This window comes from Hylobates moloch, unplaced genomic scaffold (assembly GCF_009828535.3).
Source record: "Hylobates moloch isolate HMO894 unplaced genomic scaffold, HMol_V3 SCAFFOLD_1, whole genome shotgun sequence".
NCBI classification, from domain to species: Eukaryota; Metazoa; Chordata; class Mammalia; order Primates; family Hylobatidae; genus Hylobates; species Hylobates moloch.
In genome coordinates this window covers 52215294-52241572 of record NW_026652276.1, presented here as the reverse complement: position 1 = coordinate 52241572, position 26279 = coordinate 52215294, and the positions used below count along the sequence as shown (strand labels likewise).

At 38.7% G+C, this 26279-nt stretch overlaps 1 protein-coding gene across 1 annotated transcript in view; it reads left to right on the top strand.

The window, feature by feature from the left end:
* The first annotated feature begins 5251 nt into the window (after nucleotides 1-5251).
* CUNH2orf88 (chromosome unknown C2orf88 homolog) overlaps nucleotides 5252-26279 on the top strand; it is a 98376-nt gene continuing 77348 nt past the window's right edge. The window contains exons 1-2 of the mRNA XM_058440261.1: nucleotides 5252-5270; nucleotides 6560-6633. The gene's annotated coding sequence lies outside the window, so the exon portion shown is untranslated. The remainder of the gene's footprint in view (nucleotides 5271-6559; nucleotides 6634-26279) is intronic.

The following is a 26279-nucleotide window of genomic DNA, read 5'->3' as shown; positions in this document are numbered from 1 at the left end:
TCCACCCGCCTCGGCCTCCCAAAGTGCTGGGATTACAGACATGAGCCACCATGCCCGGCCAGAGCTCAGGTAATTTTAAAGCTTCTGGGTGATTTTAATGTGCTGGCTGCTTTGAGACCACTGATGGGAAGTATAGTTTATCTATCAGGATAAATTGGTGGAAAATGCCCCTTATTGACTATTTTTTTGAGGCTATGTTATATAACTCTTTAATGTATTCATGTAGTCAAAAAACACAATAAAATTCCTTTAATCAGATTACAGTCTACAGAGTAAACAACTGAGATTCAGTCATTTAATTAACTGACATCCCCTCTTCTAACCCACTTGTTGACTATTTTTAAGGTGATTGTATTTTCCCAGAGGGTACTGAAAAACATACAGGAAGGGACATGGGAGTAAGATAAACCTAACTTTCAACCTTGGCTTTGATATTTTCTTGCTAAATGGACTTTGACAAGTTACTTAACATTCTGTAAAATATTGATTATGAAAGAAGTAAAAGGTATTCTCAAAAAGGGTTTTATGTGAGGACAGATGGAGGGAATGCTGCCTCTGGTGGCCTCCTGTTGGGGTCAGATGCATATAGTGCATTGAAAAGGCCATGGGAAAACTTTTCTAGTTTCCTAGTCAGCCTGGCTGTAAAGCCCGTCTTCTACTTTCTACCCCTGCTGCCAACCATTTCCCAAGCCACCTTTCTCTTTACACCTAGTCAGGGGTGATTCCTTCATTGCCAGACCACATGGCATTATTGGGAAGTGGCCAGGAGAGGAGGACTCCGTTTTAACCATAGATGCCAGGGTAGGGAATATATGCTTGAGGGGAGGGAAAGGAAAAGGATATTTTCAATATCATATTAGATTAGACATGAAATATATTTTACCATAGGAACAAGGTCTGGATGGTAATTAGGTTTCCTGGTTATTCAATTAAAGCCTATTCATAATTTTGCCAGATATTTACAATATTTTATATGCAAATAACAGTGTATTTCAGTAACCTTTTGGGTTCAATAGGCTCTGAAGAATTAGTGTGAAAGCTTAACTGTCATTTATAACACCGCTTCTATGAGAAACACGAGATCAGTACTTAGCACTCCAAGAAATAGTTTCTCTCATCTCTAATTCAGCCTAACAAATATAGTGTTCACTGATCATCTAGTAAAGAGGGAATGAGGCAGCTGAAAGAATCCCATTTCCTCTCTGAAGTTTAGCAGAACTCTTTTAGCTACTGATTATCAGATCACAACATACTTGAGGCCATGGGCCATTTCTCTCCCTCATTTGTGTTCCCCTTCCCCCTGAACAATTTATCACATAGTAGGAGCACGTTGTAGATGTTAACATATACATAGATTAGATTTGAAACTGATAATGACCTCACTGTCAATGGAAAATAGGATACTGATCATCCATACCATACAGTGACAAAACATTTCTTAAATGATCAGCTTTTGTTGCTGGTAACCAGGTGCCTCTCAGCAGCAAGGCTTAAGAGATGAAGTAACTGGTGCAATAAAATATTATAGTGGAAATTATGAGCATGAAGGCCACGGGAAAGGTTCTGATTGCACCAGAAACTACCTAAAAGACTGTCTTGTTTCTTGTACCAATGGGGCTGAAATAGCCAAAAAACAAACCTAAATTTGCTTCTACAGCTTTCAGCATTACAGTGCAGCCTTTCTAGGCATAGATTAGGAGAGTGGGATCCTGTGAATGGAAATATTTGGGTAGGTTCTAATGAATCCAACTACAAATCCTTCACTTGTGTTTCCCTTCCTCCAAAGAAATCTATCACACAGTATAAGCACATTGTGGATGTTAACATACACATAGATTAGACTTGAAATCAGTAATGGCCTCACTATCAGTGGAAAATAGGATACTGATAATTTGTACAATGTAATGACAAAACATTCCTTAAAATATCACCAACTGTTGCCTGAATTAACAAACTCCACTGAGTCTTAGTTGTTAGTAGGAGCAGTCCTCCTCTTCCATCTGATAACCTGTAATAATTTCACCTGAGGTGGTTTATTTGCAGGAACATGAGGAATCTCCTAAATGTTAATTCCCACTATTTATCACTTCCAGACCCTGAGCTATTCCATAATTAGATTCAAATCCTCAAAGACTTCAGGGAAGATGGAGAAAGAGAAACATTAGAAAATATGCATGATGGTTGCAGTCTACACAATTTACGAGGCCATAGTAGGTATTTGTAACTCCCTCTTCCACTTCCCTTCCCATGCTCCCTTTGCTCAGTTATCATTTTAGCTAGGTGTTATTATTTATCAGTCAGAGTGACCTAAACCTTCATTCCTGAAATATCTGAACCATTGTGGTTCTTGCTTGGCTTGGTTTGCTCTAATCTTGTAAATTTTACCATGGATATGGAGCGAATTGCTCAGATATGGATATGAAAGGAGTTGCTCAGAGAAGGTCTTGCCTTTGAGACATGGTCTTCCCTCTGTTTTGTAGTACCAACCCTTTTCCCACTTTATGATTAGGATTAATTGTCCCAGCGAATACAGTAATCCCTTTCTTTCCTTGTTGGTTCAGTGCCTTGAAGACCTCAAAGTGGCTGATGTGGCAGTCTCAGCTTCCATTCAAAGGAAACTTCTAGTGTTTCCTGGAAAAAGTATTCCTTCCATGGAAACTAAGAGCACAATATTGTGAGGTTGGAAACAAAAGTTATGTGACTAGGTCATTAGGAATAATAATGGAACCACCAATACTTTTACACTTTCATTTTCGGATCTAAGTATTCTGGCTATGGAAGAAATAGCATTATATATTAGTTGCTGGCTTGGGAAATATACTGTAACTTGTGGGACAGCTCCCTAGTCTTACAAGTGGCAATATAAGTTGTCAATAGATTATTCTACCATTTAATCAGGTCAGCTTTTTCCAATGGACATGAAACCATTTCTTCAACTCAGATTCCTTAAATCTCTCATCGGTGAGACTAGCCAGATCATAGTGGGAGAAAGGAATCCTCTGTTCTTAAGCCCACACATAATCAACATGCCTATTGCTAGGGCCAAAGTGTTCATGGGTCCATTGTACAAGCTCCAGGGTAGCTAGGGGAGGCAGCTAACTGGCATCCACAGGATGGGCCATACTCTTTACTTAATTACTGAGAATCTGTTTTATAGTGGATGCCTTTTAGTAAGCATTAATTTGGGACACAGATATTCTCCCTCTGCTTACTCTGAGAGGCCCATCCTAAAACTCTTCCTCAGGCCTCCCTTTAACCATTCCTCCAATTCTGTTTTCCAACCCGCTGACTCTTTGGCCAAAGTGCCACTTGCCTGTGAATCAATGTCAATCTCTATTTCTGTCTGTCTTCCATTTAGGTTTTGAATCATACATCGTGAACCCTTCCACCCTGAAGTCTTTCCACCCTACTCAGGGACATCCTCAGAGCAGGCTCTGTAGTGTTCCCAATTGGTCATGAAACCAATAAACCTCTATAACCTTTCTAGTCAGAATGGGACAATCTTCTATCTTGTTCTTTTTACTTAAAGCCCTCTTCTCCCTTCCTTCTCCAGGGCTCCTACCATAATCTTTTCTATAAAAGATAAAGAGTTTTAAAACCTCAGATGGCTTAAGTTTTCCCCATGCAAAAAATTCCAGACACACACAAAAAAGTAGAAAAGAACCTGGCTACCTGCTTGAATAATTGGAGAGGAAAAAATTACAGAGATCATCCCTGAAACACTGTGAAGTGTGTATAGCTGATATTATTATACCTATTTTAAAGATGGTGGGAAGGGAATGTGGAAGGAGTAAAGTGACTTTGCCACAGCTTCCATAACTACCTAAGAATATGAGCAGGGACCAGGATTATGCCTTCTGGTACAGTGAGAGGAGAGTGAATGCACAAACCCCATGATCGTGATATGTCTGGGGACCTCTGATTTAAGGAGTGGAGAAAGAGAAGTATTGATTGGTGGAAGAAAAACGAAGATGCATCGAGCACTCATGAGTGGGTGATCCCAGAGCTCTGAGTAGAGGGCAAGAATCAGAGACAGGCCTTGTAGAAAATCCCAGTATACGGTCCTTTACCATCGTTTCCTTTTTGTCCCTTTGCTTAGTACATTATAAACAAGTTTTAAAGGCAAAGAATGGAAAAGGATGTAAAAAGAATATCCAAATAAATATTTCAAAAAGATTAAAATAGAGATGTGGAACATAGGTAGCCTAGTGAAGGACAGAACTACTTAACATTCCAAAAATAAATTTGAGTCAGATACAAAGTTGTATAAACTCATAAAGGCTAAAGAAAAAAAAGAATCATGTTAATATCAATTAGAAATTCTCTCTTCAGCAAAATTGAGTTTTAGTTAACTAGATCAAGTGAATATTTTAAAATCAGTGTAAGAGATTTTTCCTGGACATCTCATTTTGTGTGTTATAGATACTTTTATTAGTTGTAACAGAAAACTCCACTGATGGAAACAGGCCCAAGAATTGAGCAGACATCTTTACATTCTGGTAATCCCAGCTGTGTGACCTAAAGCAAGTCATTTAACCTCTCTGGGACAAAGGCCTGTTTCATCAATTATAAAGTAAGGAGGTTAGGCTAAATGTCCTCTAAGCATTCTCCCAACTCTCAAAATGAGTTTTTCTATGAAAATTTTAGTTATCCTCATAGAAGCCCTGACTTAGGTTTTTAGTTTAAAAGATAGGCTCCAGCAGGGGTCACTACAGCCACATCGAGCTTTGAGTCCGATGCTCTTTCATGTTGTAGTTGACTGTGTGCACATCAGTTACCCTTTGTCTTGATTTTCCATTTGAGACTACATAGACTCTCTTTGTACCTAAATGTAATCCAAATTGATCTTCATATGTACTCAGCGTATCCATTTCAACTAGGTTTTGTTGTTGTTGTTTTTGTTCTCTGATTCTTTTCATTTATTTATTTATTTTTACTCTGAAGTTGGAGATCATTTCCTTCCTTTGACTCTGGGGTCCTTCAGAAAAATGTATTTTATTTGATTAGCTATGTTTAATTTTTTGCCTCTGAGAACTGTGATGAGTAAGTATATTTCTTTAAATATATGAGATTACATTAAAACAAAACACGAAATTCAGTCCTATCCTGAAGGTTTTTAAAAATTCTATGTACACCTGAAAAATGTGTTCAGCTCCTTTAGAACCCCTTTTTGAAAATTCTAGAATTCTTTTAATTGCTTCTACTCCTCCATAGTTAACTTGCTATGTACATGAAGCCAGAATAGACTAGTTCATATATCCAAGAGCAGGGTAAGGATTTCAAAGCCAGTTCTAATTTCAATATTACATGTTTTTGCCCTAAAAACTTAGTGACTGTACATACACCATAAAGAATTTGAGGATCACTGTTGATGTTCAAAGGTAGACATTCAGCAAAGTGTTACTCCCAAAAAGCCATAGGACTCCCCAGAGTCCTAAGTTTTAAGAGTAAGTCTTGAGTCTTACAGCCTAAGTCTTAAGACTCTTTAGGACTATGATTCAATTTAGGACTACTCCAAAGGGGTTCAGTCTGCCCCAAATGCCCTCCTCAAATTCCATATACTATGCAAAACCTAACACTGGTTCAATTGTACTAGGAGTCAAGGAGAGTTAACTTCTTACACCATGCAGAGCAGTGTTTCTAGTCCTTTGGCCTGGTATATATGCCCCCTTCCCCAAATGACACTACTTAACCTAGAGTAGTTCTTAGTAGGTGTGTGGTGTGCAAATGTAATCTCATTGTCCCTTTTTCCTCCTTGTAACTACCTGCCTGCTCCTTTGGGAGAGATTGATATTACCCTTTTCAATTGCAGCACTCCTGCTGCTGCTGCCATTTCCAATATTACTGTGTTAAAGCCCTCATCTAGGCAGGTAGTTGGGTTTATTTCCAGTTGTTAACAAGTGAAGAAAGCCTTCTATACACTCCTTTCACAGTAAGTGGGGGATGGCCTGGTGACAAATACAGTGAAAGTGATGGTGTATGACTGCTGAGACTAGGTCATAAAGGGTATTGCAGCTTCTGCCTTGGTCTCTTGGATTGCTCACTGAGAGCCAGCTGCCATGCCTCAAGCAGTGCCATGTTGAAGATCTGAGGCCTCCTGTCAATAGACAGCACCAATTCGCCAGGCACATTAGTGAGATACCTTCAAAGCAGATTCTTCCCAAGCGGATTGAGTCTCCTCTCCAGACTTCTTCAGAACAGTCTTTTTTCTACTTATGTATAGCCTCGAACAACCACCTCAGTCTTGATTTTATATAACCAAGCTATCTGCCATAGCTAACTGATCACGTGTCTTTGAGTCCTAGCCTGCGTAACGTTTGTATCCCTTGCCCGATCATGTGTGAAAGATGAAGGTACATAGTACAGACAAGGTTCTGATAAAAGGCAGAAGGTGACTCCCAGGGAAAAGTGTATGAGCTGAACAGGTCCTTCAAATGGTTTCTGTCAATGTCCTGTCCTACTTCTCCCCTACCATTAGTACTTTCTTATCACACTACTAATACTTAGCACACTGTAGTCTAATCGCCTGCTTATTTTTAATGCCCACTCTTTTCTGTAGGCTCCTGAAGGGCATGGACTCTAGCTTATTACAGATATATCCTGGAATCTAGCACAATACCTGGCACATAATAGGTAATAACATAAATTTTGTTGTAATAAATGAATAACTTTGTTTTGAATGGGTAAGCCTTATAAAAAGACTTTGATATTTTTACTGTATAGTTGCTAACACATTAACAGAAGAACCATCCACACAATTTGAGAACGGAATTTTACTGTTTACCAGTTGACACTTTGCTTAATATTTCTAAGAATAGGAAATGCCTATAAAGTTCAACAATATACTGCCTTTAAAAAGAAACTTTCTAATGCCATGTAAATCAGATAACTTGTCAGCGTGTCAGTGGCACATGTCTACATTCAGGGACTGAAACAGAAACTCATTTTAAATTTAATTCTAAAAGACTGAAAAATATTATTACAGAAATTTCCAGTTTGACACATACGAATTTATTTCAGAAAGTCTGCTATCTCACAAGAATTCTAACGCTAAGATACTTTGACGATAATTGAAAGGAATTTATTCAAGATGTACTAAAATATGCTACAAGAGTGACCTACTTTTGAAAGTAAAGAACTGTTTCCTATGTTTCTTAAAGTAGAAGAGAACTTATTTGTATCAAATTAGTAGTTTATCCTCTTTTATTAAAAAGAAAACACACAAACACACACACAAGTAGCCCAAATAGAACCATTTTAAGAACTGAAGAGGCCATGTAATTTACTTTATTGATTACAAAGCCTAATTGATTGTGTAAATTATGTCATAAATTTCTAGAGGCCAAACTTTCGGTCTTGAGTTTGTACCAGAATATCCCTTTGATCCCTTTCAACTACAAAATTTTAGGATTCTAATTATAAACACAGAAAATATAAATGTGCTTAAAATTCTTGGTTTCTAAAATAGTTTTTAATACTTGAAATAATATGATTACAAAGTAATACATATTCATCACAGAAAATTTATAAAATATAGAAAACATAAAGCCAAAACTAAAAATCACTCATAATTCCTTTATTCAGGAATAATTAATATTAATATTTTTGTTTACTCAGTAAATAAACTAAAATTGACTGACTACAATATCTTCCTCAGAAATTAAATATTTTTACACATTTTTTAGTGACATCATTAAACATGACTATACTATATTGTATTACGTTATGTTAATATATGGCAATTTATTTCATTAATATTCTACGGTAGGACACTTAGATTCTGTCAAATTTTTGTTATAAGAATATTCAAAACACATACTTGATGGCAAATCTTTTTGTAAATACGTGTGTGGAGGCTAAAGCAACATTATCTGGATGCTAATTCACCATGTTGACTGCTGATTAACTCCAGTTCCAAGAAGGCCTCTAAGATTTCCAGTTTATTGATTGTTCCTTGTGTAAGAGAATGTACTTACTGTAAATCCTGCCCTTAGGTCAAAACAACCTTGATATGATACATCAATTGTCCTACACATTCCTTCTGAATCACACATATCTTTTCCTTATTTCTATAAGTCGTGGGTCTCGGGGGTAAGGGCACAGGGATCCACCATTTTGTCTTGCCACTCCTGAGACACACGCATGGCTTCTGTTCCTAAGTCCCTATCAAATGTTTCTTTCTGAGAAACTGGGTGTGTCAGCCTCTTTCTTTGGCCTCTCTGCTTCCTTGGACTTTCTGAGGTAGGTTTGCATAGACCTGTCCACTTCAGAACAACATGTATATGTATTACTTAAAAACATACACATTTTTAAAACATGTATTTTTAAGAATCTGAGTCAATTTGCCAAATTATCATTCAGAAAGATGTAGTGATTCAGAAGTCTAACAGAAGTATTCAAAAGTTCTTGTTTTCCCCCAAATCCTTGCCAGTCCAGAATAATAGCCTTTTAAGAAATCATTGTCAGTCTGATCTGTGAAAAATATTATTTCCTTGTTGTGAGGATAATTTTATACCAGATCAAAGGAGAGGACTAGGTATTAAAACTAGAGTTCTACTGACTAATTCTAAATTCTGTGAAGAGTTTTACTTACAGCAAGTCGATTGCTAGAAGCAGAGGAAAAAGGAAATACCAGAAATACTCTGCTGTAAATTTTTCTTTTTTAGGAATATAATAATTTATATTCATGAAGGTAATGCTTTTCTGGACCACATATCTGAAGAAACTTCAAACCATAGGTAGAAAGTATATAGTTAGTATAGCTATAAGTCTCAGGGCACTAGATGAATGTTTACAGTTTAAAAAGTAATTAAGGCTGGGCATGGTGGCTCACGCCTATAATCCCAGCACTTTGGGAGGCCAAGGCGGGTGGATCACCTGAAGTCAGGAGTTTGAGACCAGTCTGGCCAACATGGTTAAACCCCGTCTCTACTAAAAAAAAAAAAAAAAATACAAAAATTAGCTGGGAGTGGTGGTGGACGCCTGTAATCCCAGTTACTTGGGAGGCTGAGGCAGGAGAATCACTTGAACCTGGGAGGTGGAGGTTGCAGTGAGCCAAGATTGTGCCACTGCACTCTAGCCTGGGCGACAGAGCAAGACTGTCTCAAAAAAAAAAAAAAAAAAAGTAATTAAATACTAAACTAAAACAGTAATGTATAGGAAAAGAATCAGAAAATAAACATTGTTGGATGACTTATAACAGAAGTAGATGAAAATAGAGTTTAGTTTAACGTTATAGAAATAAAGATTTGTACTCTTGGCCTGATAAAATTTTAAACTGTTGCCTCTAATAGGATAATGTTTTGCTCTCATATTTCCCCTTCTTCATCCATAATTTCATTTCATTTTGGATTATTTTTATTTATGTGATCTCTTCGCTTTCATTCAGTCTTTTGGGAATATGACTTCTGCAATGTGAAGGTGAAATTTGCCCCTGTGTGTAATTTTGAAAGGTTGTTAATAGATTCCAAACACAGCTGTCAGTATATTTTCACTTTGGGAATTTCTTGCCTCGGTAGCTTGACCACAATCAGGAAGGTAGAAACATGGCTAGCAGCAGTCAGAGATGAAAGCAGTCTACTCACCCACTCACCTCCAACTTGGGCCAAGAAGGACCTACCCTCTCTTTGTCCTCATCTGTCTTGTGACCAAGCACATGGTGCTGTTAGGAAAGCAGCAGCTCTTTTATTAAGCACCAGAGCCTTGCATTTTCTAAGGCCCCACACCCCTGCAAGAGTGTTTATCCTCTCCGCAGCGACAGAGTAAGCTCCTAGGTTGCTTTAGTTTGACCTCCCACTATGTGGGAAAAGGTTGGTAAATAGGAGTCTTGTGGCTGGAAAGCAAGATGAGTGGGCTTGAGCAAGAGGAAAGTATATCTCCATTTGTAGGGATTTTCTAGGACATCATTTTCAGAGAAACAATATTTTTAAAGGTTTTTTTAAAAAGGGGCAACATGCTGTTTAGAGCATTCCCCTAGTGCCTTTAATGTGCCAGAAGTTTTGTGTATTATTTCTGATCTTTTCAGCAGTCCTATGAGGCTGATACTATTACTGCCATTTTGTAGATAAGAAAACTGAGCTTCTGAAAAGTTAAATCATTGGCTTAAAGTCACAGAGGTAAAAAAGGCCGTGATTGAAACCCAAGCCTGATTTATTACAAAATTCCTTACTCTTTCCATGCAGCTTAGGTTTTGTTTAAAAATGGCAGGGGAGTGGAGTTCAAAGTTTGCAAGTGTTTATTCTTCTATTTCTGTTTAGATATGCAGTATTACTTGATTTTTTATTTGAACCATGTTTTTCAGTAATCAAAGGATATATTACAGGATGTTTTCCTGCCAGCAAAGTCTATTGAGCTGAATCACAAACACTGCCTTGCCTTCTGTCACTATTTATAATTTATAGATTGTTGATTCCTCATTAGCATTATATCCGACTTATGTATTTTGAATGATCCTTTCAAGGCTTTTGTAAGGATGATAAGGGAGAGGTGGGGCCAGGCATTTTATAGACAACTTTAACTAGGAAACAAATGATTACTTTATCTGGATATGGATCATTCCAATTCTGCTGGTTCAAGAAAAATAGTATTCAAAGAAAGTGAGAGATAAGTTGGAAGAGTAAATAGGCCGGGCACGGTGGCTCATGCCTGTAATCCCAGCACTTTGGGAGGCCGAGATGGGCGGATCATGAGGTCAGAAGTTTGAGACCAGCCTGACCAACATGGTGAAACCCTATCTCTACTAAAAATACGAAAATTAGCCGGGTGTAGTGGCCCACGCCTGTAATCCCAGCTACTCAGGAGGCTGAGGCAGGAGAATCCTTGAACCCGGGGGGCAGAGGTTACAGTGAGCCGAGATCACACCACTGCACTCCAGTCTGCGGGACAGAGCGAGACTCTGTCTCAAAAAAAAAAGTAAATAACCAGGACAATGATCCATGAAAAGCACTAAATATAATTGCTATAAATCAAGAAATTGAAAAATACCTTTGGTAATATCAGTGCAATGGAGTGAATGTTTATGTACCTCCCAAAATTCAGATGCCAAAATCCGAATCCCTGATGTGATGGTATTTGAAGGTGGGACTTTTGGGAGGTGATTAGGTCATGAAAGTGACCTCATGAAGGGATTAGAGCCCTTATGATGGACACCCCAGAGAGCTGTCTTGTTTCTTTCTACCATGTGTGAACACAATGAGAAGACAGCAGTCTGCAGCCTGGAAGAGGACCCTCACTAGAACCTGACCATCTTAGCACTGTGTTTTGGACTTCCAGGCTCCATAACTGTGAGAAATAAATTTCTGTTGTTTATCAGCTACCCAATCTATAGTACTTTGTTATAGCAGCCCAAATGGACTGACACAATCAGAAACATATATGGTGGGAACTCAGGATTCAATCAGAGAAGCAGAGTGGATGTATATATTTCTATATTGTCTTGTAGTGTATTATATATGATATACACAAAGGAATTTCTCACAATAATTTGACCTTATGTAACTGGGGAGTCTCTGTAAGGCTGCTGTCTTCACATCTCATGATGGAACTTGTAAGTCTACAAGACAGGCAGGTGTGAAGGAAAGATAGGTGTAAAGAAGTGGGGAGCAATAACAAGCTGGACCCCACAAGCATAAATAAGGTGGAGCCCACAGGACAGACTGAAACCACATCAGTTCTTGTCTTAGACCTCGGTGGTGTGGGTGGCCTATAGAAGCTGGGCTTTTCTTCATGGAGCTAAACACCCATCCTGGTCTCAGGAGTCAAAGAAGCTAAAGGAGTATCTAGGAAAAGGTTAGGCAGTTTTGTTAGTGTCCACGGCCTCTAATACTTCCTAGATAAGTGACAACATGGTTGGGCTGCAAAACGGCTACCACTTCATGTCTGCCCTCTATGTCTCCCACAAAAGTCTCCTGTGGCCCAACCTAACAAGAGAAACATACAGGAAAGGGAAACTTGAGAATTTAGTTCAGGCTAGCCATGTTGGTACATTACAAAGTTACCACAGTAAACGAAATGATTATTATGTGTATAGCACTAGAATAAAATGGACAAAATGCTTTTGGCCAAAATAGAATGAACTCTTTATGAGATGAATTCAGATGCCTTCTGACTAATGTAGCACACAGCCCTTCTTTTTAGGGGTCTTGCTGTTTCCCTGCACCTTTAGCAGGTATGAAGCCTAGGTCATATAGCCCTATTTCAGGGAGTTTGCTGCCTGTCTTTGTGTTGGCCTGGAAAGCATGGTGCTGGGCTTTTTTTGCTGCTGTTAACTAATATTCATGCTATCACTGACTCTGCTCTGATATTGCTTCCCTTTCTTCTTCCCCGATAAGTGATGTTTTAGTCCATGTATGCTACTATTACAAAATATCACAGATTAGATCATTTATTTTTAAACAATGTATTTTCTCACAGTTCTGGAGGCTGGGAAATCCAAGATCAAGGCACCAGTAGGCGTCAGTCCTCTCAAACTCTGCTGTGGCTGTGTATAATATCTAGTGAGGGCCTGTTCCATCTATGTCATCTTCTCATGGCATCCTCACACGGTGGAAGACAGAAAGGCAAGAGACAGCCCAACTCACTCCCTCAGGTCCCATCCATGAGGGTGGAGCCCTTGTGATTCAGTCACTTCCTAAAGGCCCCACCTCTTGATACTGTTACACTGGGATTAAGTTTTAATGTGCATTTTGGTGAGAGACATAAACATTCAAACCAGAGCAATTCCCTTCTCAAATTTCCAAGTCTCAAAATTTTTTTTTCAAATTTTAAGTTCAGGTGTACATGTGCAGAATGTGCAGGGTTGTTAACATAGGTAAACGTGTGCCATGGTGGTTTGCTGCATAGATCAACCCATCACCTAGGTATTAAGCCCAGCATCCATTAGTTATTCTTCCTGAGGCTCTCCCTCCCCCTAACCCCTACCCCAACAGGCCCCAATGTGTGTTGTTTCCCCCCATGTGTCTATATGTTCTCATCACTGAGCTCCCACTTATAAGTGAGAACATACAGTGTTTGTTTTTCTGTTCCTGCATTAGTTTGCTGGTGGATGGTCTTGCCTAGATATTGATGGCAGCTGACTGACCAGGGTGGTAGTTGCTGATGGCTGGAGTTCCTGTGGCAGTTTCTTAAAATGAGAAAACAATGAAGTTTGCCACATAGATTGACTTTTCCTTTCACAAAAGATTTCTCTGTAGCATGCAGTGCTGTTTGATAGCATTTTACCCATCGAACTTCTTTCATTTTACCCATAGAACTTTCTTCAAAATTGGAATCAGTCCTCTCAAACTCTGCTGCAACTTTGTCAGTTAAGTGTATGGAATGTTCTAAATTCTTTCTTTTATTTCAACAATGTTCACAGCATCTTCATCAGGAGTAGGTTCTATCTCAAGAAACCAATTTCTATGTTCATTCATATGGGGCAAGTCCTCGCTGAGTGTGGTGGCTCATGCCTGTAATCCCAGCACTTTGGGAGGCCACGGTGAGAGGATCACTTGAGCCCAGGAATTAGGACCAGCCTGAGCAACATAGTGAGAGCTGGTCTCTACCAAAAGAAAAAAAAAAAAAAAAAGAAAAAAAAAGAAGCAGCAGTAAGTCCTCATCTGTTCAAGTTTTCTCATGAGATTGCATTTCATCAGGCTGTAGTTCTCTTGCTATTTCCATCACATCTGCTGTTACTTCCTTCACTGAAGTCTTAAACCCCTCAAAGTCATTCATGAAGGTTTGAATCAACCTCTTCCAAACTCCTGTGAATGTTGAGAGTTTGATCTCCTCCCATGAATTACAATTCTTAATGGCATCTAAAATGGTGAATTCTTTCTATGAGATTTTCAGTTTACTTTGCCTAGATTTATCAGAAGAATCACCATCTATGGCATCTATAGCCTTATAAAATATATTTCTTAAATAATAGACTTGAAAGCCAAAATTCCTGCTTGATCCATGGGCTACAGAATGGATGTGTTCACAAGCATGAAAACAACATTAACCTTCTTGTACATCTTCATTAAGCTCCATGTATATCTGAAGATGTACACCAATGCTCTGGTCACCGAAGAGCAATGCACCAATGGTGCATTGTCAATGAGCAGTAATATTTTGAAAGAAATCTTATTTTTTTCTGAGAAGTAAGTCTCAACAGTGGACTTAAAGTAGTCATTAAACAGATATGCCATCATCCAGGCTTTGTTTTTTCATTTCTACAGCACAAGCAGAGTAGATTTAGCATAATTCTTAAGGGCCCTAGGATTTCAGAATGTCAAATGAGCATTGGCTTCAACTTAAAGTCATCAGCTGCATTAGCCCTTAGAACAAGAGAGTCAGCCTATCCTTTGAAGCTTTGAAGCCAGGCATTGACTTCTCCTCTCTAGCTATGAAAGTCCTAGATATTATCTTCCAATATAAAGCTGTTTCATCTACATTGAAAATCTGTTGTTTAGTGTAGCCACCTTCATCAATGATGTTGGCTAGATCTTCTGGCTAACTAACTGGGAGTCATAAAGGGTTGGGTTGACTTTGAAATGGAGACTAAGGGAACTCTGCCCATCAGCCCAGTTAAGCAACAAGGAGGTTTATTAGTATCCCAGGATGATGAATGAGAAAATATCACCTGCAAGAAATAAAAAATCCCAGGTGTGTTGCATGCCAAGATGGGGAGTCTGAAATCATGCTGACTATGTGGAAGGACTTTGAAGCCGGGAAATCAGCTAAAAAGGGATCCAATTCGTTTTTGTTGTTTTGGTTTGGTTTGGTTTTCAGTCCTGCTTCTTCTGTAAGGAATCCAGTTCTTTCATGGAAGTTGAGACAAAGGAAAAGTATCCTATAGGCTACTTTTCCACAGAGAACTCTCTTCTAATGAGTAGGTCATAGTCAAACATTGTAAATCGTACCATAAAACAAATAACTATGTTTGAGACTCAGCAGATGAAAGAAATGGAAGCCAAGGCTTAAAAGAGTAGAATAACCTGACAGAAATATTTACAAAGTATGTTTAAAATATGCACAGGGTTGAAGGAAGGATTATAAACCATCAGGGAAGAAAATAACAATAAGAAATTTTTTTTTTCCAAGACAGCTGATTAGAGAGTTTTAGCATGCCTCAGCCACTTGGAAATAGCAAGATAGTACATAAAGATCAACTGTGAGCTTTAATTCAAGAAGGAAAATCAGAATCCACTGGAATTGTGAAAGATACTCCAGATCCCAGGGAGGAGAACACTGGCCCCATGATGGTGTCTAGCTGATAAAAGTGAGTGAAGCCCCAGTAGGTGAGAGAGGCAGAGAGCCTCCCTCTGTAACTCACCCTTCCACTGGGGATCCAAGCACCCCAGGCTGAGAAAGAAAACTTTGTTCCTCCCAAGCCCTGGAGCTAACTTGGGGAGAGGCTTGGAGATGCTATGAGGGAAAGACGTTGGGAAAAGCTGCAGTCAATTTCCCAGACTCAGTGTTGAGAGCAGGATGCCATTTTTAATCTAGGCACATACAAAGTCAGCCATTCTTTGGCATCCTGGCAATGTGGCCAAGCAGACATGTTTGTCTCAGGCCAGAGACTGAAGTGCTTGCTCTAGAGTGAGATAGGGGCCTCCACAGGCCAGAATTGTGGAAAGTGCCTCACCACTAAGCCCTGGAATTTTGTTCTTCCCTGTCACAGGCCTGTGGCAGGAGGAGAGCTGCTACAGTTATGGCCTCTCCTGGGCAGCAAGACTTGCAGCCAGGACCAGCTTGGTAACCTGGAACCGGTCCATGTGTGCCATTGCTGGGTACCCTATCCTGCTCCCCTGGGATTGTGGTGCAGCAGGGCTCTCTCCACTCCACCACCAGGCAGAACTCCAGGCATTCAGAGCACACATTTGCCTGGACCAGCAGCCTGAGCCTCCCACCCTTCCTGGAGCAGTAGGGCTCTCTCCCCTCTATGCTGAGGCAAATCACCAGGCATTCAGAGGTCAAAAAGGACAAAGGTCATTACATAATGATAAAAGGCTCAACAAGAAGACTTAACTATTCTAAATATATATGTACTCAACAACTCAACATTGGAGCACCCAGATTCATTTAGAAAAAAAAAACAACAAAAAACTACTTCTAGTATATAAAAAGACGTAGCCACACAGTAATAGTGGGGAACTTGAGTACCCCACTAACAGCATTAGACAAATCGTTGAGGCAGAAAACTAACAAATACATTCTGGACTTAAATTCAAAACTTGACCTATCTAATCTGACAGATATTGACAAAATACCCCTACCCATCAACCACAGAATATATATATTCTTCTCATCTATACATGGAACATTCTCAAAGGTTGACCACATGCTCTGCCATAAAACAAGTCTCAATACATTTTTAAAAAATGGATCACAGTGGAATAAAAACAGAAATCAATACAAAGAAGATCTCTCAAAGCCATGCTAATACATGGAAATTAAACAGCTTGCTCCTGAATGACTTTTGGGTAAACAAATTAAGGCAGAAATAAAAAATACTTTGAAATAAATGAAAACAGATATACCCAAATCTCTGGGATGCAGCAAAAGCAGTCTTAAGAGGAAAGTTTATAGCACTAAACCTTACCTTAAAAAATTAGAAAGCGGCCGGGCGCGGTGGCTCACGCTTGTAATCCCAGCACTTTGGGAGGCCGAGGCGGGCGGATCACGAGGTCAGGAGATCGAGATCACGGTGAAACCCCGTTTCTACTAAAAAAAAAGAGTAGAACTGAATGAAATTGAGACCCAAAAATTCACACAAAGAATCAATGAAATCAAAAGTTGATCCTTTGAAAGGATAAACAAAATCAATAGACTGCTTGCTAGATTAACAAAGAAAAAGAAAGATCCAAATAAGCACAATCAGAAATGACAAAGGCGACATTACAACTGAGCCTACAGAAATACAAAAGATTCTCAGAGACTACTATGAACTCCTCTATGCTCACAAACTAGAAAATCTAGAGGAAATTGATAAATTCCTGGAAACACACAACCTGCCAAGATTGAATTAGAAAGAAATTGAAACCCTAAGCAGACCAATACTGAGTTTCAAAGTTGAATCAGTAATAATAATAAAAAAAGACCTACCAACAAAACAAAGCACCAGAACAGACAGATTCACGGACAAATACTACTAGACATACAAAGAAGAGCTGGTACCAATTCTACTGAAACTATTCCAAAAAATCAAGGAGGAAGTACTCCTTCCTAGCTCATTGTATGAAGCCAACATCACCCTGAAACCAAAACCTGGCAGAGACACAGCAAAAAAAGAAGACTAGAGGCCAATATCCCTGATGAACGTAGATACAGAAATCCTTAACAAAATGCTAGCAGACCAAATCCAGCAGCACATCAAAAAGTTAATTCACCACAGTCAACTAGTCTTCATTCCTGGGATACAAGGCTGGTTCAACATATGCAAATCAAATGTGATTTACCATATAAACAAAATTAAAAACAAAAGCATTATGATTATTTCAATAGATGCAGAAAAAGCCTTGGATAAAACCTAACATCCCTTACTGATAAAAACCCTCAGCAAACTACCCATGAAAGGAACATATTTCAAGATAATAAGAGCCATCTATGACAAATGCACAGCCAGCATCATGCTGAATGGGCAAAAGCTGGAAGCATTCCCCTTGAGAAGTGGAACAAGACAAGGATGCCTACTCTCACCACTCCTATTCAACATAGTACTGGAATTCCTTGCCACAGCAATCAGAGAAGAGAAAAAAATCAAAAGCATCCAAATAGGAAAAGAAGAAGTCAAACTATCTCTTGTTGCTGACCATGTGATTCTATACTTAGAAAGTCCCAAAGACTCTGCCAAAAGGCTCCTGGAACTGATAAATAACTTCGGTAAAGTTCCAGGATACAAAATCAACATACAAATATCAGTAGCATTTCTATACACCAATATCGTTCAGGCTGAGAGCCAAATCAAGAACACAGTCCATTTATAATATCCACAAAAAAATAAAATACCTACGGATACATCTAACCAAGGAGGCAAAAGATCTCTACAAGAAGAACTGCAACACACTGATGAAAGAAATCATAGATGACACAAACAAATGGAAAAATATTCCATACTCATAAATTGGTAGAATAAATACTATTAAAATGGCCACACTGCCCAAAGCAATCTACAGATTCAGTATTCCTATCAAACTACCAATGTCATTTTTCACAGAATTAGAAAAAAAATTCTAAAATTCATATGCAACAAAAAAGAGCCCAAATAGCCAAAGCAATCCTAAGCAAAAAAAAAAAAAAAAAAACAAAAAACAAAAACGAAAAGCCAGAGGAATCACATTACCTGACTTCAAACTGTACTATAAGGTCACAGTAACCAAAACAGCATGGTACTGGTACAAAAACAGACACATAGACCAGTGAAACAGAATGGAGACCCCAGAAATAAAGCCTCACACCTACAGCCATCTGATCTTTGACAAAGTTGACAAAAATAAGCAGTGAGGAAAGGACTCCCTATTCAACAAATGATGCTAGGATAGCTGGCTAGCCATATGCAGAGGAATGAAACTGGACCCCCACATTTCACCATACACAAAAATTAACTCAAGATGGAGTAAAGATTTAAATGTAAGACCTCAAACTGTAAGAATCTTAGAAGAAAACCTAGGAAACACCATTCTGGACATTGGCCTTGGGAAAGAATTTATAACTCAGTCCTCCAAGCAATTGCAACAAAACCAGAAATTGACAAGTAGGATGTAATTAAACTAAAGAGCTTCTGTAGAGCAAAAGAAACTATTAACAGAGTAAACAGGCAACCTACAGAATGGGAGAAAATATTCACAAGCTATGCATCAGACAAGGGTCTAATATCCAGAATCTATAAGGAACTTAAACAGTTAAATAAGCAAAAAACAAATAACCCTGGCCAGGCACAGTGTGTCACATTTATAATCCCAGCACTTTGGGTGGCCAAGATGGGTGGATCTCTGAGCCCAGGAGTTTGAGACCAGGCTGGGCAACATGGCAAGACCCCTTCTCAACAAAAAATTCAAAAATTAACCAGGCATGGTGGTGTGTGCCTGTAGTCCCAGCTACTCAGGAGGCTGAGGTAGGAGAATTGTTTGAGCCTGGGAGGTTGAGACTGAGTGAGCCATGACTGCACCACTGCACCCTGGCTTAGGTGGCAAAGCAAGACCCTGTCTCAAACAAAACCTATTAAAAAGTGAGAAAAGAACATGAACAGACACTTCTCAAAAGAAGACAAACAAGCGGCCAATAAACTTGAAAAAATGCCCCACATCACTAATCATCAGAGAAATGCAAATCAATACCACAATGAAATACCATTTCATGCCAGTCAGAATGGCTATTATTAAAAAATGAACAAACAACAAATGCTGGTGAGGCTTCAGAGAGAAGGGAGTGCTTATACACAGTTGGTGGAAGTCTAAGTTAGTTCAGCCACTGTGGAAAACAGTTCGGAGATTTCTCAAAGAACTTAAAAGTACTGTTTGACCCAGCAATTCCATTACTGGGTATATATCGAAAAGAAAAATTGTTCTACCAAAAAGACACATATACTCATATGTTCATCACAGTACTACTCATAATAGCAAAGACATGGAATCAACCTAGGTGCCCATCAATGGTAGATGGATATAGAAAAATGTGATATATATATCTCAAATAATTATTAATAGTCTCACTCTTTTTCACTCAATTTGAGTAATAAGTTGTATGAATACCATAATTACTGGCTGATTGATTTATTGAACCAAAATACCCAATTCATTGTCTCCCTCTATTCCTGCTCATAAAATTTCATTGAGACTCCTGGTTTATTGGATTCCTCTTGTTTTATTCTAATTTACAAACTCTCCCCAGACATCTTTTAGCCTTATTTCTTACCTAGCCAGTTCAGACTGAGCTCTTTGTTGAAAAGTACCCTATATTTCACTATTCCTCTTTTTTCCTCTGCCTTACAACCTTGCAAATCTGTGTCTGAAATAATCCACTTGATTTCTTTGCTTCTTTACCTGAATTGATAAATTTTGTGATTTTTCTTTAGCAGCAGAGTGAGTTGATGTCACTATGAATTCATTGTCTCCGATCTCAGCTCAGCCCTCAGGGCTTCCTGGTAATGCTCCCATGTGGTTCCTGTCTCTGAAATCCTGGCAAACCTCAAACATGACTCGGCCCTAGCACTGATCACACTGTATTGGGGTTTGGGTTTGTAAATCTGTTTATCACGCTAAACAGAATTCCTTGGGGATAGGGCCCTTCTCTTATTCATCTTTATTTCTAGCATCTAGCACATTTCCTAGCACATTGTAAGTGCTGGAAATAAGTGCATGAAAAATGAATGAATGAGGACTGGAATGAATAACAAGGCACTAATGCAAGAAGCATAAGTAAGAAAAAAGAAGTTAATTGCAATTTTCATATTGTGTGAGAAGATTAACACCTGACATAAACTTTTCAAACTATGGCAAAAGAGACAAACATACATTTTGTTTCTTATTTATAAGGTATGTGAGACATAATAATAATTGAAAGTATAGATACATCAACATAGGATTTAACTGTATTTTTGTGCTTACATCTAAATGGCCTCATATGCCTCTATGATATCTGTTCTGAGGAGGCTAAATTACATTGAGACTGAAGGATATCTGAACATTGTGTCACTGGAGGTTGCTAGCTTACATATTCAAAATACACTGTCAGCCTCGTAAAATCTAATCAGTTTTACTGAGTTGCTCTGCTTTCTACCTTAAGAAAATCTCTTTCCTACATTTCTAACCATGTGGGCCATTATGTGGAAGTACTCACGCTAATCCTAATCCTAATTCTGCTTGTGCACTGTTCGTTTGCCCTATCCTACCTCTGGTCACTTTCCTGTTCTTAACTGTTTTCAAGCACTTGACCATTAGTAGTCTTAAATTCCTGGCCTCTCTCCTTATCACCAGTTATCTAAATTTCTACATTATTCTGAATTTGCTAACCATGGGGCCTTTATCTCTTTGATAGAGATTAATTCTTGCCTGTGCAAATCCTAGTCATAGTCCAACTGAGGTATTTTATAGCAATCATCATCCTAAATATCCAGGAAATTCAACAGATACAACAATATGCTTTTCAGTGACTATATGATTTGTCTGTGTCTAAAAATCTAAAGAAAAATAAGTACTACTACTTCACTATAATGTGTTTTCTCATTAGGATTTAGGGCAAACAATTGTCTAGCAACTCAAGAAGTGTGTTTTTTGTTGTGGTAATGTTAAGTGGTGTCCATCACTGAGGAACAGCTTAAATTCACCAACTGAGGAGATTCTATTCCTAGATCCTACTATTCTGCCAGCAAGAAACATAAGCTGGAGAGAGAAGAGTTGAAATTAGAGACTGCCAAGTAATCTTTGGCAATGATGTGGGCCACATCTAGGTGTACTGAGGAGAAGGGCCATAGTTATATGAAATAATGCTCTTCTTACTCAAATGTCTGTGGTATTCTTCTGCGATTTAATATTAAATGTTTATTACTCAATATCTAAAATGTGAGAGGAGGGTGATGTAGTGGAAAGAACCTTCAGGATGACCTGGGTTCTGATTCTGACATTTACTAGGTGTGCGACTTTTAGCAAGCCACCAACTTTCTCTCAGACTATGTCTTTATCTGTAAAATGGGAAAAATAATACTTCACTGGCTTGCTAAGATAATAAACTTAAAAAGAAATTCAAAGTACCTGACAGAACATCTGGTACAAAATAGGCAATTCTTAAAACAAGTTTTCATTCAAGTTGTGATTCCAGTATTTTTTTTCTGTCTTCTTACTCATCCACATGTACTTGGTCTCAGCATTTCAAGTTGGAGAAGGAAGTTAAATGATTTTCATTTTAGTTTAAGAAATGTGGAATTGGGCTGGTTTGCCAATAGAAGTAGGCTATTTAGATGAGTCTATTTGATTTCAGGATGCTGTCCAGCCTCATCCTTCAGCAGCATGAGTACTGCTTGTTCCAGAAGTGTATTGCTGAAAGAGTGGGGTCATACAAAGTCAGGCGTGGGTATCTCAAGAAATTAATGCCAGGGCACAGTTTTGGAAACATGGTCATCCAGTAACATTTATTGCTATTCTGTGCAAAGAAACTTAACTAGACAATGTGAAGCGATGCAAAAGAACAGATCAAATAATATAATTTTATAGCATCAAAAATATTTATGTTTGGACTAGACGTCCTAGATTTTAAACATTATGAAAGGTGGAGTCCAGTGTCTTCCTTGAAGCATCCAATGCCTTCATTTTATGGATGCAGAAACTGTGGCTTAGAGAAGTTAAGTAACTTGCTCAAGTTAAAAAAGGCAGCTCTCTTTACTGATAATCCAGTACATTTGCCATGCAACTCTTCTGATGACACAATTTCTGGTCCTTGTAGAAATTTAAGAAGTTGTCCAAATTTTACATAAGGAAACACAAAAAGATAATAAACCAATGCAATCATTTCTAGTTATATAAAGGTTGTTAAATTTATTATTGTAAAAAAATTGTTTTTTGTTGTTGTTGTTGTTGTTGTTGTTGTTGTTGTTATTTTTTGAAACAGAGTCTCACTCTGTCCCCAGCCTGGAGTGCAATGGCACGATCTTGGCCCACTGCAACCTCCACCCCCCAGGTTCAAGTGATTCTCCTGCCTCAGCCTCTTGAGTAGCTGGGATTACAAGCATGCACCAACACGCCTGGCTAATTTTTTTATTTTTAGTAGAGACGGGGTTTTGCCATGTTGGCCAGGCTGGTCTCACACTCCTGACTTCAGGTGATCTGCCCGCCTCAACCTCCCAAAATGCTGGGATTATGGGCGTGAGCCACTATGCCCAGCCAAAAATTTCTTATAAATGTTTGCAAAGACCACAAGCTATTGTCTATGATTTGCCTGGGAATTATCCTTGGTGCTTAAATGGCAGATTCTCCCTGTAGAATATGGATATCTCCTGAAAGAATGCTCAAGTGATTTAAATGACTGGATTCAGGGGCAATGAGTATGAGAAGGTCTCAGATAAGATCTTCATCTTGGCAGCCTGGATATGAAATCCATAATAAATCTCTAAAGGTGGTCTATTGGAATCAGAAGGAGAATGGGAGATTAAGAAGTTAGAATGGAAAGGAAGTGATAGAGCTGGTAGTAGAGGCTATTTTGCCTGTTTGTGGTTTGTTTGTTTGTTTTTTGAACTTCTGGAATTCTTAGTAAAATTCCATAAAGGCCTCATTTCAAGATATAGGAGAAAATATTTTCTCTAAAAAACCTTAAACAGAAGACTAACTTACAAAGAAAAGTCAAAGACTTCATAGGTTGGCAAAATTCTTGTGTGAGATTTCTGCTTTCTTTGGCTCTGATTATTTCATAGGTGTTGGTTTATAATATTGTGGGAGAAATGAAGGAAGAATGTGTATTAATAAGAGATGTTTTCATAGTATCCTTGACTTAACTGTGATATTGTATTTTCTGCCTTTCAATTCTCATTGATTTTGCATATGTTATGCCAGGGCCAACAGAAAAGATAGGCATGTTGTAAGCTATAATTCCAACTCTAGGCAATCAAGAGTTAGAATTATAGGTCAACAAACTAGAAGTGAAAGAATTTGTGTTAATGAAGCATTTCAGCAGGTGTAAACAGTATATCTAGGTTTCACCAGTCTGTGGGTCCAACATTTATTTATGATATCAACATTACAATGCCTGCAGCCACCAACCTGCCTTTAGCCTCTATATTTTCTCAGCTTCTTTTTTTCCTGACAGTGTCAGAAAGAGAACTGTCACACAGACACCTTCCTAATCAGACCTCCATTTTGTCCCCTCCGCTGACAGTGGCCTCATGCAATCCCTCCGCATGGGGTAGACAGTGTCTTTCAGAACTCCAGAACTCCAGCAGATCCTCTGCTGAGGATGTTGCTCCACCATACGCCTGCCTCTTGGGAGGGGGACTTTTGCCGACTTGGTCACTCTTCCTAAGCAGGAAGAGGACTTTCCCTCCACTCCTCAAGACCTAAATAATCATCAAGTCCAGAGAGAAGGAAATAATCCCCACTCACCTGCAAGCTAAGGCGTCTTGGTTGCTATTGCCTATCTCAGGATCTGCTTCTTTCTAAAGTCCTTAAAATGGTACTGTCCGTTTTCTTCTAAAGAAACCTATAACTTCAGAGTGTGGACTTGCCCTGTGAGCCCTAGGGAAACAGGGCTCACATAACAAAATGAAATAATCCAACATCAGAAAATCTGGTTCACTTAGATATCCACGGTGCTATTAGGTGCCACAATTGAAGGTATGATTGGCCTAGGGCAGTAGCTTTCAAACTTTAGTATGCATCAGGATCACCTGGAATGTTTACAAAATAGAAATCGCTGAACCCCAGCTCCAGAGCTTCTGATTCAGTAGGTCTGGGGTAGGATGAGAGAGTTTGTATTTTTAACAAGTTCCCAGATGACACTGATCCTGATGGGTCAAGAACCACATTTTGAAAACACTAGTCCTGGTGTAAATGAGACTAGAGAAAATCACAACAAAATGTAATAGTTCAACATCAGGATGTCTGGATTACTCAGTGAAACATGCTGCTTCGTAAGTGTCACATAGTGAGGGTATATTTAGCCAAGGAATGTAAAGCTATATTGCAGTAAGTTGAAAACTACCTTTATGAAAACATTTCAGATAAAATATCACAGTATGAGATGGTGAATCATCTCAAAAACTGCCAAGCCTCCCCATTACAACAACTGTATTCAAATTTTCACAGAGAATAAAGAGCATTGTTTTCCAGGGCCATACAAAACAGTGGTCTTTGCATTCTATTGTAATACTGTTTTCCCTTGTGTATCAGGAAGTGAATTAGGCATGTTTTTCTTTAAAGACTCTTTCCTAATAGCTAATCCTGGAGTTAGCCCAGATTCTGCTCAGATATAAGTTGAAACCAGAGTTACAATAAAGAGAATAAATAATAATATTATTGAATAAATTCAGTTGTAGATAACAGAATAGTAAGAAAACTTAGCCATTTATTTCCTTCTCCTACATAGGACAATTATGTCACTTAAATAACATCACTATTTATTATCACAGATTTACCTTGTCTCAAGAATGATCTAGAAGTTGTAACCAGTGATACATAGGAAGATAAAGTTGGAGAATGAAATGCTTCTGGCCATGTCTTGTAGCTGTTAATATATGCTGGCACTTTCCGATGCCGTGTTGCCCATCTCTGAGAATGTCCTTCGTCTCTATTACACGCTCTAAGTCTACCATAAGGAGGAGACGAATAATGTAGGGCGCTGTCATTGTAGGGCGGAGAGCTTTCACTGTGCCCCAGGTGCTAATCTCAAAGCACTCAGAAGCTTAAAAACAGAGTGCAAGATCAGAACTATTTCTTTATGACTCTTAATCTTTCTAAAGGGAATTGGTAGAGAATTGGAAAGCAGTGATTCTAATTTTGTGCCAAGGGCAGGTGATTTAGGCTTCTGGGAGAGCACAGAGCCCCCCCAGAGCACAGGGAAAGCCCTGACGCATACATGGGCATAGCAAGGGGATTGCTAGCAGCAAGGAGGTTACTAGTTGACAGAGGCGTAGGATCTACCAGGTGACCCAGATATCACACGAAAATGCCTACTTTGAAAACAAAACAAAACTTGTGTTGAACATATCTGTTGCTTTGCTTCTTTCCACCTCAGAAATGAAATCAGATTCCTTCTCATGGCTGAGTCCCAATACTGGGACTCAGTAATCAAATTACTGAGTGGTACATCATCTCAAATAGAAGACTGAGCCTTAGAGTGCCCAGTGTCCATTAGCCATCAAGTGATATTACATTAATAAACCTAAGTAGAGGTATGATATTACACTGTAAACGCATTGGGAGGATTTTTATTATCATTCTAACCTAATGAATATGCCAGCATAATCTCTTTCAACCTTAGATAAACTGAGCTAGGTATTTTGAGAGATTAAGTCTTCCAGGACCAGCCTAGGTTACCATTTAAGGCACTTATGCAGGCAATAATAAGCCTCCCTGCCTTAAAATTAGATAGACAGACAGATAGAGAGACAGAGAAAGAAAGAGAGAGATCCGGAGGCAGAGTTCTCAGGATCTATATCCTGGGGTTGGGGGGGGAAAGAAGCAGAGTTCATACCAGAATGTGCACATATACACACACACAAAACCTAAAAACAGTTGTTTTTTGTGTTTGTTTTAAATTTTACACACATTATATACTTTGTTTCTGTTTATTATTTTATTCAACATCATGTTTTTTTTTTTTTTCCGAGATAGAGT